General features: G+C 44.4%; 1 protein-coding gene across 17 annotated transcripts in view; it reads right to left on the reverse strand.

Moving 5' to 3' along the window:
* Window positions 1–12700, reverse strand: part of pds5a (PDS5 cohesin associated factor A) — a 200643-nt gene that overhangs the window by 174575 nt on the left and 13368 nt on the right. The window lies entirely within an intron of this gene.

Below are 12700 nucleotides of genomic sequence, written 5' to 3' on the forward strand. Positions count from 1 at the left end.
CCAGGATTTATTGACACAAGTTGATCATAAACTGAATAATCCAACCACATTTTTGTTTGGAAGTGGAAAGAAAGAATAAAAATTGCATTAATTGCAATGTGTAAAAAGAGTTGAGATACTGTATTATAATTTTGCTGCATGTCATTGTGGTATATATCATGTCTTGATTGGTGAATATGTTTAGTTTGTGACTATTTGAAGCAGAAATAATATGTGAATGCTTCATTTAGCATAATTCCGACTGGACATAATTCGCACTTTGTTCAAGCACATTATCGCACGCATCATGCAAGCCATCTTAAATGACCACCTAAACTGTCATTTGGCAACCTAAAAAGCTGCCAAGGTAGCCCGGCTGGCAACAGGGAAAAAAAGTTAAGCGAGAGCCCTGACATAACGTTCCAACTTCTATGGAGAAACAGGGAACTGCAGATGCTGGAAACTTATGTCTGGTCCCAATGTCCTTGGTTAGTGCCCTTAATGATGAGAAGGCAGGCACGGGCTACTGATCGGAGACGATCAGCCATGATCACAATGAATGGCGGTGCTGGCTCGAAGGGCCGAATGGCCTTCTCCTGAACCTATTTTCTATGTTTCTATATAGCCTCACTAGACGAACCGTTCGTAATGTCACAATAGGTGCAGGAGTAGGCTATTCGGCCCTTCGAACCAGCACCACCATTCAATGAGATCCTGGCTGATCATCCCCAATTAGTACCTTGTTACATAGAAACATAGAAAATAGGTGCAGGAGTAGGCCATTCGGCCCATCGAGCCTGCACCGCCATTCAATATGATCATGGCTGATCATCCAACTCAGTATCCTGTACCTGCCTTGTCTCCATACCCCCTGATCCCTTTAGCCACAAGGGCCACATCTAACTCCCTCTTAAATATGGCCAATGAACTGGCCTCAACTACCTTCTGTGGCAGAGAGTTCCAGAGACTCACCACTCACAGTGTGAAAAATGTTTTTCTCATCTCGGTCCTAAAGGATTTCCCCTTTATCCTTAAACTGTGACCCCTTGTCCTGGACTTCCCCAACATCGGGAACAATCTTCCTGCATGTAGCCTGTCCAACCCCCTAAGAATTTTGTACGTTTCTATAAGATCCCCCCTCAATCTTCTAAATTCTAGCAAGTACAAGCCGAGTCTATCCAGTCTTTCTTCATATGAAAGTCCTGACATCCCAGGAATCAGTCTGGTGAAAGAGCGCACCCCCAGAAGTGAGGACAGTACAGAGCTGGTCCGGGGGGGGCAGAAGAACAACTCCAGGACTGTTTGGAGTCTGTAGACTGGGCAATGTTCAAGGACTCGGCAACGGACTTGAACGAATATGCTAGTCGTTACAGACTTCATAAAGAAATGTGTGGAGGACTGCATCCCTACAAAAACCTTCCGAGTGTTTCCCAATCAGAAACCTTGGATGAACTTTGAGATCCGCACTCTCCTGAAGTCCAGACACAGGGCATTCACCTCCAATGATACAGTGGCCTACATGAAGACCAGATACGACCTTGGTAAGGCCATCAAAAAGGCCAAAAGGGACTTCTGCTCCAAACTGGAGGACGAGACAGATGTTCGGTAGCTGTGGCAGGGCCTGAATGCAATCACCTCCTACAAGGCAAAACCAGGAGGCAGCTCGAATGTCGGTGTAACATCACTCCCTGACGAGCTCAATGCGTTTTACGCATGCTTTGACAGGGAGAATACTGATGTGCCTTCCCGATCCCCCATTCGCTGTGATGGCATTTCAGTCTCAGTCAGAGGCCGATGTCAGGAAATCCTTCAGAGGGGTGAACCCCCGAAAAGCACCTGGTCCTGATGGTATACCCGGTCGTGTTCTAAAAACCTGTGCGGACCAACTGGCGGGAGTTTTTACGGACATTTTCAACCTCTCACTTCTGAGTTCTGAGGTCCCCACCTGCTTTAAAAGGGCATCAATTATACCGGTGCCCAAGAAGAGTAAGGTGACGTGCCTCAATGACTATCGACCAGTGGCACTAACGCCGGTGCTGATGAAGTGCTTTGAGAGGTTGATCATGGAGCAAATCAACTCCTACCTCGACAAAAACCTGGACCCACTGCAGTTCGCGTACCGCCACAACAGATCAACGGTGGATGCGATCTCGCTGGCCCTCCACTCCGCACTGGACCACTTGGACAACAAAAACTCATATGTCAGGCTGTTATTCATTGATTACAGCTCGGCATTTAACACAATCATCCCCTCCAAACTGGTTACCAAACTCGCAGAACTGGGTCTCTGCGCATCCCTCTGCAACTGGATCCTCGACTTCCTCATCCACAGACCACAGTCTGTTCGTATTGGTGGAAATGTGTCAGCCTCGATAACAATCAGCACGGGAGCACCTCAAGGCTGCGTGCTCAGCCCCCTGCTGTACTCACTCTATACCCATGACTGCGTAGCGAACCACAGTGCGAACTCCATCATCAAGTTCGCTGACACCACTATTGTGGGGCGTATCACTGATGGGGATGAGTCAGAATACAGAAGAGAGATCGAGCAACTGTCCATATGGTGCCAGCGCAATAACCTGGCCCTCAACACCAGCAAAACCAAGGAACTGATTGTGGACTTTGGAAGGAGTAGGAGGGGGACCCACAGCCCCATTTATATCAGCGGGTCGATGGTTGAAAGGGTCAAGAACTTCAAATTCCTGGGCGTGCACATCTCTGAAGATCTTTCCTGGTCCGAGAACACTAACGCAATTATCAAAAAAGCTCATCAGCGCCTCTACTTCCTGAGAAGATTACGGAGAGTCGGATTGTCAAGAAAGACTCTCTCTAACATCTACAGGTGCACAGTCGAGAGCATACTGACCGGTTGCATCGTGGCTTGGTTCGGCAATTTGAGCGCCCTGGAGAGGAAAAGACTACAAAAAGTAGTAAACACTGCCCAGTCCATCATCGGCTCTGACCTTCCTTCCATCGAGGGGATTTATCGTAGTCGCTGCCTCAAAAAGGCTGGCAGTATCATCAAAGACCCACACCATCCTGGCCACACACTCATCTCCCTGCTACCTTCAGGTAGAAGGTACAGGAGCCTGAAGACTGCAACAACCAGGTTCAGGAATAGTTGCTTCCCGACAGCCATCAGGCTATTAAACCTGGCTCGGACAAAACTCTGATTATTAATAATCACTTTCTGTTATTTGCACTTTACCAGTTTATTTATTCATGTGTGTATATATTTATATCATGGTATATGGACACATTTATCTGTTTTGTAGTAAATGCCTACTATTTTCTGTGTGCTTAAGCAAAGCAAGAATTTCATTGTCCTATACAGGGACACATGACAATAAACTCACTTGAACTTGAACCTTCTCTGTACTCCCTCTAAGGCAAGAATGTCTTTCCTCAGATTAGGAGACCAAAACTATACACAATACTCCAGGTGTGGTCTCACCAATACCCTGTACAACTGCAGTAGAACCTCCCTGCTCCTCTACTCAAATCCTTTTGCTATGAATGCTAACATATCATTCGCTTTTTTCACTGCCGGCTGCACCTGCATGCCTACTTTCAATGACTGGTGTACCATGACACCCAGGTCTCGTTGTATCTCCCCTTTTCCTAATCGGCCACCATTTAGATAATAGTCAACTTTCCTGTTTTTGCCACCAAAGTGGATAACCTCACATTTATCCACATTATACTGCATCTGCCATGCATTTGCCCACTCACCCAGCCTATCCAAGTCACCTTGCAGCCTCCTAGCATCCTCCTCACAGCTAACACTGCCCCCCAGCTTCGTGTCATCCGCAAACTTGGAGATGTTGCATTCAATTCCCTCGTCCAAATCATTGATATATATTGTAAATAGCTGAGGTCACAGCACTGAGCCTTGCGGTACCCCACTTGTCACTCCCTGCCATTCTGAAAAGGATCCGTTTACTCCTACTCTTTGCTTCCTGTTTGCTAGCCAGTTCTCTATCCACATCAATACTGAACCCCCAATACCGTGTGCTTTAAGTTTGTATACTAATCTCTTATGTGGGACCTTGTCGAAAGCCTTCTGAAAGTCCAGATATAACACATCCACTGGTTCTCCCTTATCCACTCTACTAGTTACATCCTCGAAAAATTCTATAAGATTCTTCAGACATGATTTACCTTTCGTAAATCCATGCTGACTTTGTTCAATGATTTCGCCACTTTCCAAATGTGCTGCTATCCCATGTTTAATAACTGACTCTAGCAGTTTCCCCACTACCGATGTTAGACTAACTGGTCTGTAATTCCCCGTTTTCTCTCTCCCTCCCTTTTCAAAAAGTGGGGTTACATTAGCTACCCTCCAATCCTCAGGAACTACTCCAGAATCTAAAGAGTTTTGAAAAATTATCACTAACGCATCCACTATTTCTGGGGCTACTTCCTTAAGTACTCTGGGATGCAGCCTATCCGGCCCTGGGGATTTATCGGCCTTTAATCCATTCAATTTACCTAACACCACTTCCCGGCTAACCTGGATTTCACTGTTCCTCCATCTCATTTGTTTATTTATGTCTTCCTTAGTGAAGACGGAACCAAAGTAGTTATTCAATTGGTCTGCCTTGTCCTTGTTCCCCATGATCAATTCACCTATTTCTGACTGCAAGGGACCTACATCTATAAAAACTTTTGCAGTCAGTTTTTATGTTCCCTGCCAGTTTTCTTTCATAATCTATTTTCCCTTTCCTAATTAAGCCCTTTGTCTTCCTCTGCTGGACTCTGAATTTCTCCCAGTCCTCTGGTAGGCTGCTTTTTCTGGCTAATTTGTACGCTTCATCTTTTGTTTTGATACTATCCCTGATTTCCCTTGTTATCCACGGATAATAATAAATAATAATAAATTTTATTTATGGGCGCCTTTCAAGAGTCTCAAGGACACCTTACAAAAATTGAGCATGTAGAGGAAAAACATGTAAGGGGAATGAAATAAATAGTAGAGACATGACTAGTACACAAAGTAAAGACAGAATTCAATACAAAACACAGTATGAGGCAATTAAAGCACAGATGAAAAGGGACGGGAACGTGGGGCTAAGGATAGGCAGAGGTGAAGAGATGGGTCTTGAGGCGGGACTGGAAGATGGTGAGGGACACGGAATTGCGGATTAGTTGGGGGAGGGAGTTCCAGAGCCTGGGAGCTGCCCTGGAGAAGGCTCTGTCCCCAAATCTGCGGAGGTTGGACTTGTGGATGGAGAGGAGACCGGCTGATGTGGATCTGAGGGACCGTGAGGGTTGGTAGGGGGAGAGGAGGTCAGTGAGATATGGGGGGGCCAGATGGTGGAGGGCTTTGTAGGTGAGGACCAGGATTTTGTAGGTGATCCGGTGGGAGATGGGAAGCCAGTGAAGTTTTTTGAGGACTGGAGTGATGTGATGCCAGGATTTGGTGTGGGTGATGAGTCGGGCGACTGCGTTCTGGACCAGTTGGAGTCGGTTGATGTAGGTGGAGCTGATGCCAAGGAGAAGTGAGTTGCAATAGTCCACTACCTTCCCTGATTTATTCTTTTGCCAAACTGGGATGAACAATTGTTGTAGCTCATCCTTGCAGTCTTTAAATGCCTTCCATTGCATACCCACCGTCAACCATTTAAGAATCAATTGCCAGTCAATCTTGGCCAATTCACGTCTCATACCCTCAAAGTTACCTTTCTTTAAGTTCAGAACCCTTGTTTCTGAATTAACAATGTCACTCTCCATCCTAATGAAGAACTCAACCATATTATGGTCACTCTTGCCCAAGGGGCCACGCACAACAAAACTGCTAACTAACCCTTCCTCATTACCCTTGTTCCTGCCTTCTCCCCATATCCCCTGGCTCCGCTATCTTTAAGAGCCCTATCTAGCTCTCACTTGAAAGTATCCAGAAAACTGGCCTCCACCTGAGGCAGAGAATTCCACAGACTCACAACTCTCTGTGAGAAAAAGTATTTCCTCGTCTACGTTCTAAATGGCTTACCCCTTATTCTTAAACTGTGACCCCTGATTCTGGACTCCCCCAACATCGGGAACATGTTTCCTGCCTCTAGCGTGTCCAAACCCTTAACAATCTTATATGTTTCAATAAGATCCCCTCTCATCCTTTTAAACTCCAGAGTGTACAAGCCCAGCCGCTCCATTCTCTCAGCATATGTAAGTCCCACCATCCCGGGAATTAACCTTGTAACCTACGCTGCACTCCCTCAATAGTAAGAATGTCCTTCCTCAAATTAGGGGTCCAAAACTGCACACAATACTCCAGGTGTGGTCTCACTAGGGCCCTGTACAACTGCAGAAGGACCTCTTTGCTCCTATACTCGACTCCTCTTGTTATAAAGGCCAACATGCCATTCGCTTTCTTCACCGCCTGCTGTACCTGCATGCTTACTTTCATAGACTGATGAATAAGGACCCCCCAGATCCTGTTGTACTTCCCCTTTTCCCAACTTGATGGCATTTAGATAGTAATCTGCCTTCCTGTTTTTTATATCAAAGTGGATAACCTCACATTTATCCACATTAAGCTTCATCTGCCATGCATCTGCCCACTCCCACAACCTGTTCAAGTCACCCTGCATTCCCATAGCATCCTCCTCAGTTCGCACTGCCACCCAGCTTTGTGTCATCTGAACACAGCCGTGACATCCTCTTTAACCAACACTGCAACTCGCTCTCCTCTTTTATACTCACCCGTCTCTCCTGAAGCTCCTGTACCCCGGAACATTGAGCTGCCAGTCCTGCCCCTCCCTTAACCAGGTTTCAGTCATGGCGACAACCTCCCAGTCGCTTGTACCTATCCATGCCCTAAGCTCATCTGCCTTACCCGTCAAGCCCCTTGCATTAAAATATGTGCTGTTAACAAACCTTCCCGCTAAGATGTTGGTCCCCCTCCAGTTTAGGTGCAACCCGTCCCTTTTATAGTCACCCCTGCACTGGAAGAGATCCCAATGATCCAGATATCTGAATTCCTGTCCATGCACCAACTCCACAGTCATACATCCATATCCTCTATCTTACTATTCTTACCTTCACTAGCACGAGGTACTGAACCAAACCTGCAGGTCCTGCTTTTCAGTCTTCTGCCCAATTCCATAAAACTGGTCTGACAGTTCAAAATGGCACACCTCGCACTTATCTGAATTAACCTTGTCAATAACCTTCTTCACTGTCAACACAAGTTTTAGTGATATCTGCAAATTTACTAACCATCTTTGCACATTCTCACTCAAATCATTGATATAGATAACAAATAACAATGAGACTAGCGGTGACTCCTGAGAGACACCACTGGCCAGAAGCCTCCAGTCTGAAAAACAACTTTCCACCATCACCTTCGGCTTTCTGCTATCAAGTCAATTAAATCTCTGAACAATATTTTCAAGTGTAAGAGCCAAATCATTACAATAAAACAATATTTTGCATTTGTTCACTACGCACACCATATAGTAATTTAATGTTAGTAAATTGAGCATGAAATCAAAGTCAAAGAAATGCACAAGAAAACAGGCTCTTTGGCCTACTGAGTCTGCGCTGAACATCAAGCAACCATATGCACATTAATGCTACCCTAACTTATTTTGGACTTCCCATCAATTCCAAGAGTCAAGAGAGTTTTACTGTCATGTGTCCCAGATAGGACAACAAAATTCTTACTTGCTGCAGCACAACAGAATGTGTAAACATAAAACGGAAGATTAAAGTTCAGTGTGTACATAGACCATATATACACCAGGGCTCGAAATTAGCGACCTAACAGCCGTCCCATTTTGCCCGGCTTGGCAAGCAACTTTGAGCGGTGCCTCTCCATCTCTCTCTCTGTCATTCCGTCTCCGCCCGCCATCCATATCCGTGTACAGGCCGCCGGGTCTCCGCTCTCCGTCCGCTCCTCATCCGCACGGCAGGCCACCTTGCACATGCGCACTGCTACGGCCAGCACAACCTTTCCCCTGCACATGCGCACAACCATGGCCAGCGCATCATCGGCCGCTCAGCACATGCGCACTGCAACAGCAACTGGTCGGCACTGGGCACTTTCTCCCTCCCTTTGCATTGTGGGAGATCTGGCCGTCATTGCTGTCTGGTCGCCGCCTCGCCGTGACCGCTGAAAACCAACGCAGAATCACTCCCTGGAGCTGGAGTAACTCTTGCTTCTTGGTTTCCTGGCCCTCCAAAAGTATTCCAAATGGAATTTAACCCACCACTACCAAACTCCAAAAAATAACAGCTTATTGCACTTTATCTGTTTATTAATTGTGTATGTATATATATATATATATATGGTCTATGGTGTATAGACACACTGAACATATTCTGCTGCGCTGCAGCAAGCAAGAATTTAATTGTCCTATCTGGGACACATGACAATGAAACTCTCTTGACTCTTGACTTGGACTTAAGCAAAAATGGGCTCTTGGGAAAAAAGAGCTACCTTAAATTTAGTTGCGTCTGGTGGGGGAACTATGGTAGGGTGAAGACTATTCCATGCTTTAATTGTGCGGGGGGGACTCCATGGAGAAGTCAGCATCTCTGGATAGAAGAAATTGGGTGACATTTCAGTTAGAGACTTCTTTACATTTCCTCTGGTTTTAGTGTTTTTAGTTTAAAGATACAGCGTGGAAACAGGCCCTTCGGCCCACCGAGTCCACGCCGACCACCGATCACCCGTACACTAGTTCTATCCCACACCTTAGCTACGTAAGTTAAGAGCCAAGAGCGTTTTATTCTCTCACGTCCCAGTTAGAACAATGAAATCCTTACTTGCAGCAGCACAACAGAATATGTAAACTTAGTACTCTGTAAACAATGTTATAAACGAGAAAACAAAACAGTGTATATTTATATATGAATATATAAGTATATAAATATATATATAGAATTTACCTCCTAGGATTAATAAAGTTCTATCGTATAGTATCGTGTGTATAGGAAGGAAGGAACTGCAGATGCTGATTTAAACTGAAGATAGACACAAAAAGCTGGAGTAACTCAACAGGTCAGACAGAATCTCTGGACAAAAGGAAAATATTGGGTTGGGTCTGAAAAAAGTTCCTGCACAACTTTGGAATGTGGAAGGAAACAAGAGCACCCGGAGAAAACCCATGCGATCAAAGGGAAAAGGAGCAAACCATCAGACAGCACCCATATTCAGGATCAATTCCAGGCCTCTGGCAATTTTAGGCAGCAACTTTATGGCCAATGTACTGCCCCATTGTCTTGAACTGAATTACAACATACAGTAGCTGTAAAGGGGGGACATAGTGTCACTTAGAGATTTAAGGCTGAAAATGGATAGTTTCTTTTTTTTTTAGTAACAAAAGTTATCAACGTATAATTTGTTGTGTGTTGGAAAATAAAATATAGTGGCACAGCTGGTGGACTTGCTTCCTCACACATCAGAGATCTGTGTTCGATCCTGTCCTCGGGCACTGTCTGTGTTGAATTTGCACATTCTCCCTGCAAGTGTGTGGGTTTCCTGCCACATCCCATTGGCTTTGTAGGTTAACTTGTCTCTGTAAAATTGCCCCTAATGTGTAGGGAGTGGGTGAGGAAAGTGGGATAAAAGAACTTGTGTGAATGGGTAAACAGAATTGCTGGAGAAACTCAGCGGGTGAGGCGACATCTATGGAGCGAAGGAAATAGGCGACGTTTCGGGTCAAGACCCTTCTTCAGACTGATGTCGGAGGGGGGGGGGGGCGGGAAAAAGAAAGGAAGAGGCGGAGACAGTAGGCTGTGGGAGAGCTGGGAATGGGAGGACAAGGAGGGAGAAAGCAAGGACTACCTGAAATTGGAGAAGCCAATGTTCATACCACTGGGGTGAAAACTACCCAAGCGAAATTTGAGGTGCTGTTCCTCCAATTTGCGGTGGGCCTCACTCTGGCCATGGAGGCGGCCCAGGACAGAAAGGTCGGATTTGGATTGGGAGTTTAAGTGCTGATCCACCGGGAGATGACGTTGGTTATTGTGAACTGAGTGTAGGTGTTGTGCGAAGCGATCGCCAAGCCTGCACTTGGTCACACCGAGGTTGATCATACACTGAATAATCCAACCAGATTTTTGTTTGGAAGTGAAAAGAAATAATAGAAATTGCATTTATTGCAACGTGTAAAAAGAGATGCGATTCTGTATTATAATTTTGCTGCATGTCATTGTGGTATATATCATGTCTTGATTGGTGAATATGTTTAGTTTGTGACTTTATTGAAGCAGAAATAATATGTGAATGCTTCATTGACCATAATTCCGATTGGTAACTATACACTTCGTCCGAGTACATTATCACACGCGTCATGCAAGCCGTCTTAAATGACCACCTAATCTGTCATTTGGCAACCTAAAATGCTGCCGAGGTTGCCTGCGCTGGCAACAGGGGAAAAAAGTTAAGCGAGAGCCCTGTACACAATAAATAGATTCTATAATTTATAATTCCTCTCTAGATTCTATAATTTATCTACACACTTTACACAATTTACAGTGGCCAATTATCCAACCAACCCACATATCTTTTGGCCGATGCGACAAAACAAACACGGTCACAGGGAGAAAATGCAACCTCCACACAAACAGCACTAGAGGTCAGTTATAGTCGTAGAGCACGGGAAAAAAAGCCATTCAGCCCAACTTCTCCATGCCAACCAAGATGCCCCATCTAAGCTAGTCATATTTGACTGCATTTGAACCACATCCCTCTAAACCGTTCCTATTCATGTACCTGTCCAAGTATCTTTTAAAAGTTGTTACAGTATCTGTCTGGCAGATTGTACCGCATACCCACCACACTCATAGTGAAAAATGGTTTCCCCTCAAGTCCCTATTAAATCTTGCCCCTCTCACCTTGAACCCATGTCCTCTGTTTTGTTTTGTTTTTAATTCCATTAGCCTGGGTAAAAGACTGTTCATCCACCCTATCTATTTCCCTTGTGATTTTACACATCTCTCTAAGATCACCCCTCAGCCTTCTGCGCTCCAAGAAATATAGTCCTAGCCTGCCCAACTTCTCCCTGTAGCTCAGCCCCTCAGGTCCTGGCAACATACTCATAAATCTTCTCTGCACTCTTTCCAGTTGTTGGTTGCTTGGCTAGCCCATACCAATATAGCAGCAAAGCAGATGATACAGCAACAGAAGTAGAAATAAATAAAACTTGGCAAATGTCCGTAGAAATAAAAATTCTAGTTAATAGAATGCCACGCTATCACCTTTACTCTGATGCATTGGGTAAAATTTAGACGTAAATGTTACAATACTGGGATTCTGATATCAAAGTTAACCAGTGGCAGCAATTCTCCATAATACCAAGGAATGTCCAATGTTTTCAATTCTAATATCTTAAAAAATATCTATGTTCTCAATTCTGCATTTCACTGCTATTTTTGAAAAATAAATCAAGATATTACTGTAACTATCCATACAAAGTTACACCCAATGCGGGGAGAGAGAAAAAACGAGTTATCCATCAAAAACATTTAACTTCAACAAAATTATCAGGTTAATGGCAAAAGAGAATTGTAGAAGCACATAAAAATATCTTTATGAAATTTCCTGCCATATTTCAACAACTGTAAAACAATATTTACATTATCCAATGCATTTTTAATCTCTAGATTTGCATATAGTAATGCATACTGAGCTTGCCACGCACATCCTACCCAACCATAATCTTGAGGACATCCAGATCTTTGGTGCCTATGTCCAATCTATATTGTCCCACTTCCCCGAAGCTCATTGATCCAATATTGTCTCTTGCTGAGCAATGCTTCTATTTAAAAATGCAAATTATTGCTTTCAAGCACCTCCGGAGACGCTACTCTTCTCCCCCCCCCCCCCCCCCCCTCCTCCCCTCCCAACGCATGTCACTCTTCTTTTTAATTAATTAATGTTATAAAACCAAATTTATGGAAATATTACATAGGCAAAATAGCATTTGAAAAGAAACAGGCAGATCTAATTCAGATTTCCTAATGGCCCTGTCCCACGTTACGAGTTCATTCCAAGAGCTCTCCCGAGTTTGCCCTGATTAGAACTCGGAAAATTATGATAATGGCCGCATCGGTACTCGGGGCTCTTGAGGACATTTTTCAACATGTTGAAAAATCTTCATGAGTCTTCCCGAGCTTACCTGCCATTAGCTAGTCTTCCCGAGTACCTGTCGTTAGCGTTACGAGCCGCTAAGAGACGTCCCCGAGCTCCGACGTACCCGCTACGTTCATTCTCCGTGCTTACCACGAGTTTGATTTTTTTAATAAACTCGGGAAAGCTCTTGGAATGAACTCGTACCGTGGGACAGGGCCATGAATCTTTTCGTAAACCACTGCTGCAATACAATGCACCCTACTCTCCACAAGATATGACCTCCAATGAACAACTCTGATTTTAATATCTTCATCGTTCATGGCTGTACATTAAGTTGACAAACTCTGGAATAACCTCCATAAACACTCACACCTCTTGCATGAAATTTCTTAAAATGTAAATCTTTAAACAAATGTCAAATACCAGTAATTCTGCATTGAATTTTGCCGATATTGTTCATGAAATAGTTTGTGACATTTCAATATATTCCAGAAAGTGTCAATAACAGGAATAATGCCAAGAGACAAAATCCTGGAGTAACCCAGTGGGCCAGACAGCATATCTGGAAAAAAATGGGTAGGTGACGCTTTGGGTCGGGACCTTGTTTCAGATTTATCAGCAAATCGGGAAAGTGACACCGAT

Source organism: Amblyraja radiata, chromosome 1 (genome assembly GCF_010909765.2).
Source record: "Amblyraja radiata isolate CabotCenter1 chromosome 1, sAmbRad1.1.pri, whole genome shotgun sequence".
Taxonomy (NCBI): domain Eukaryota; kingdom Metazoa; phylum Chordata; class Chondrichthyes; order Rajiformes; family Rajidae; genus Amblyraja; species Amblyraja radiata.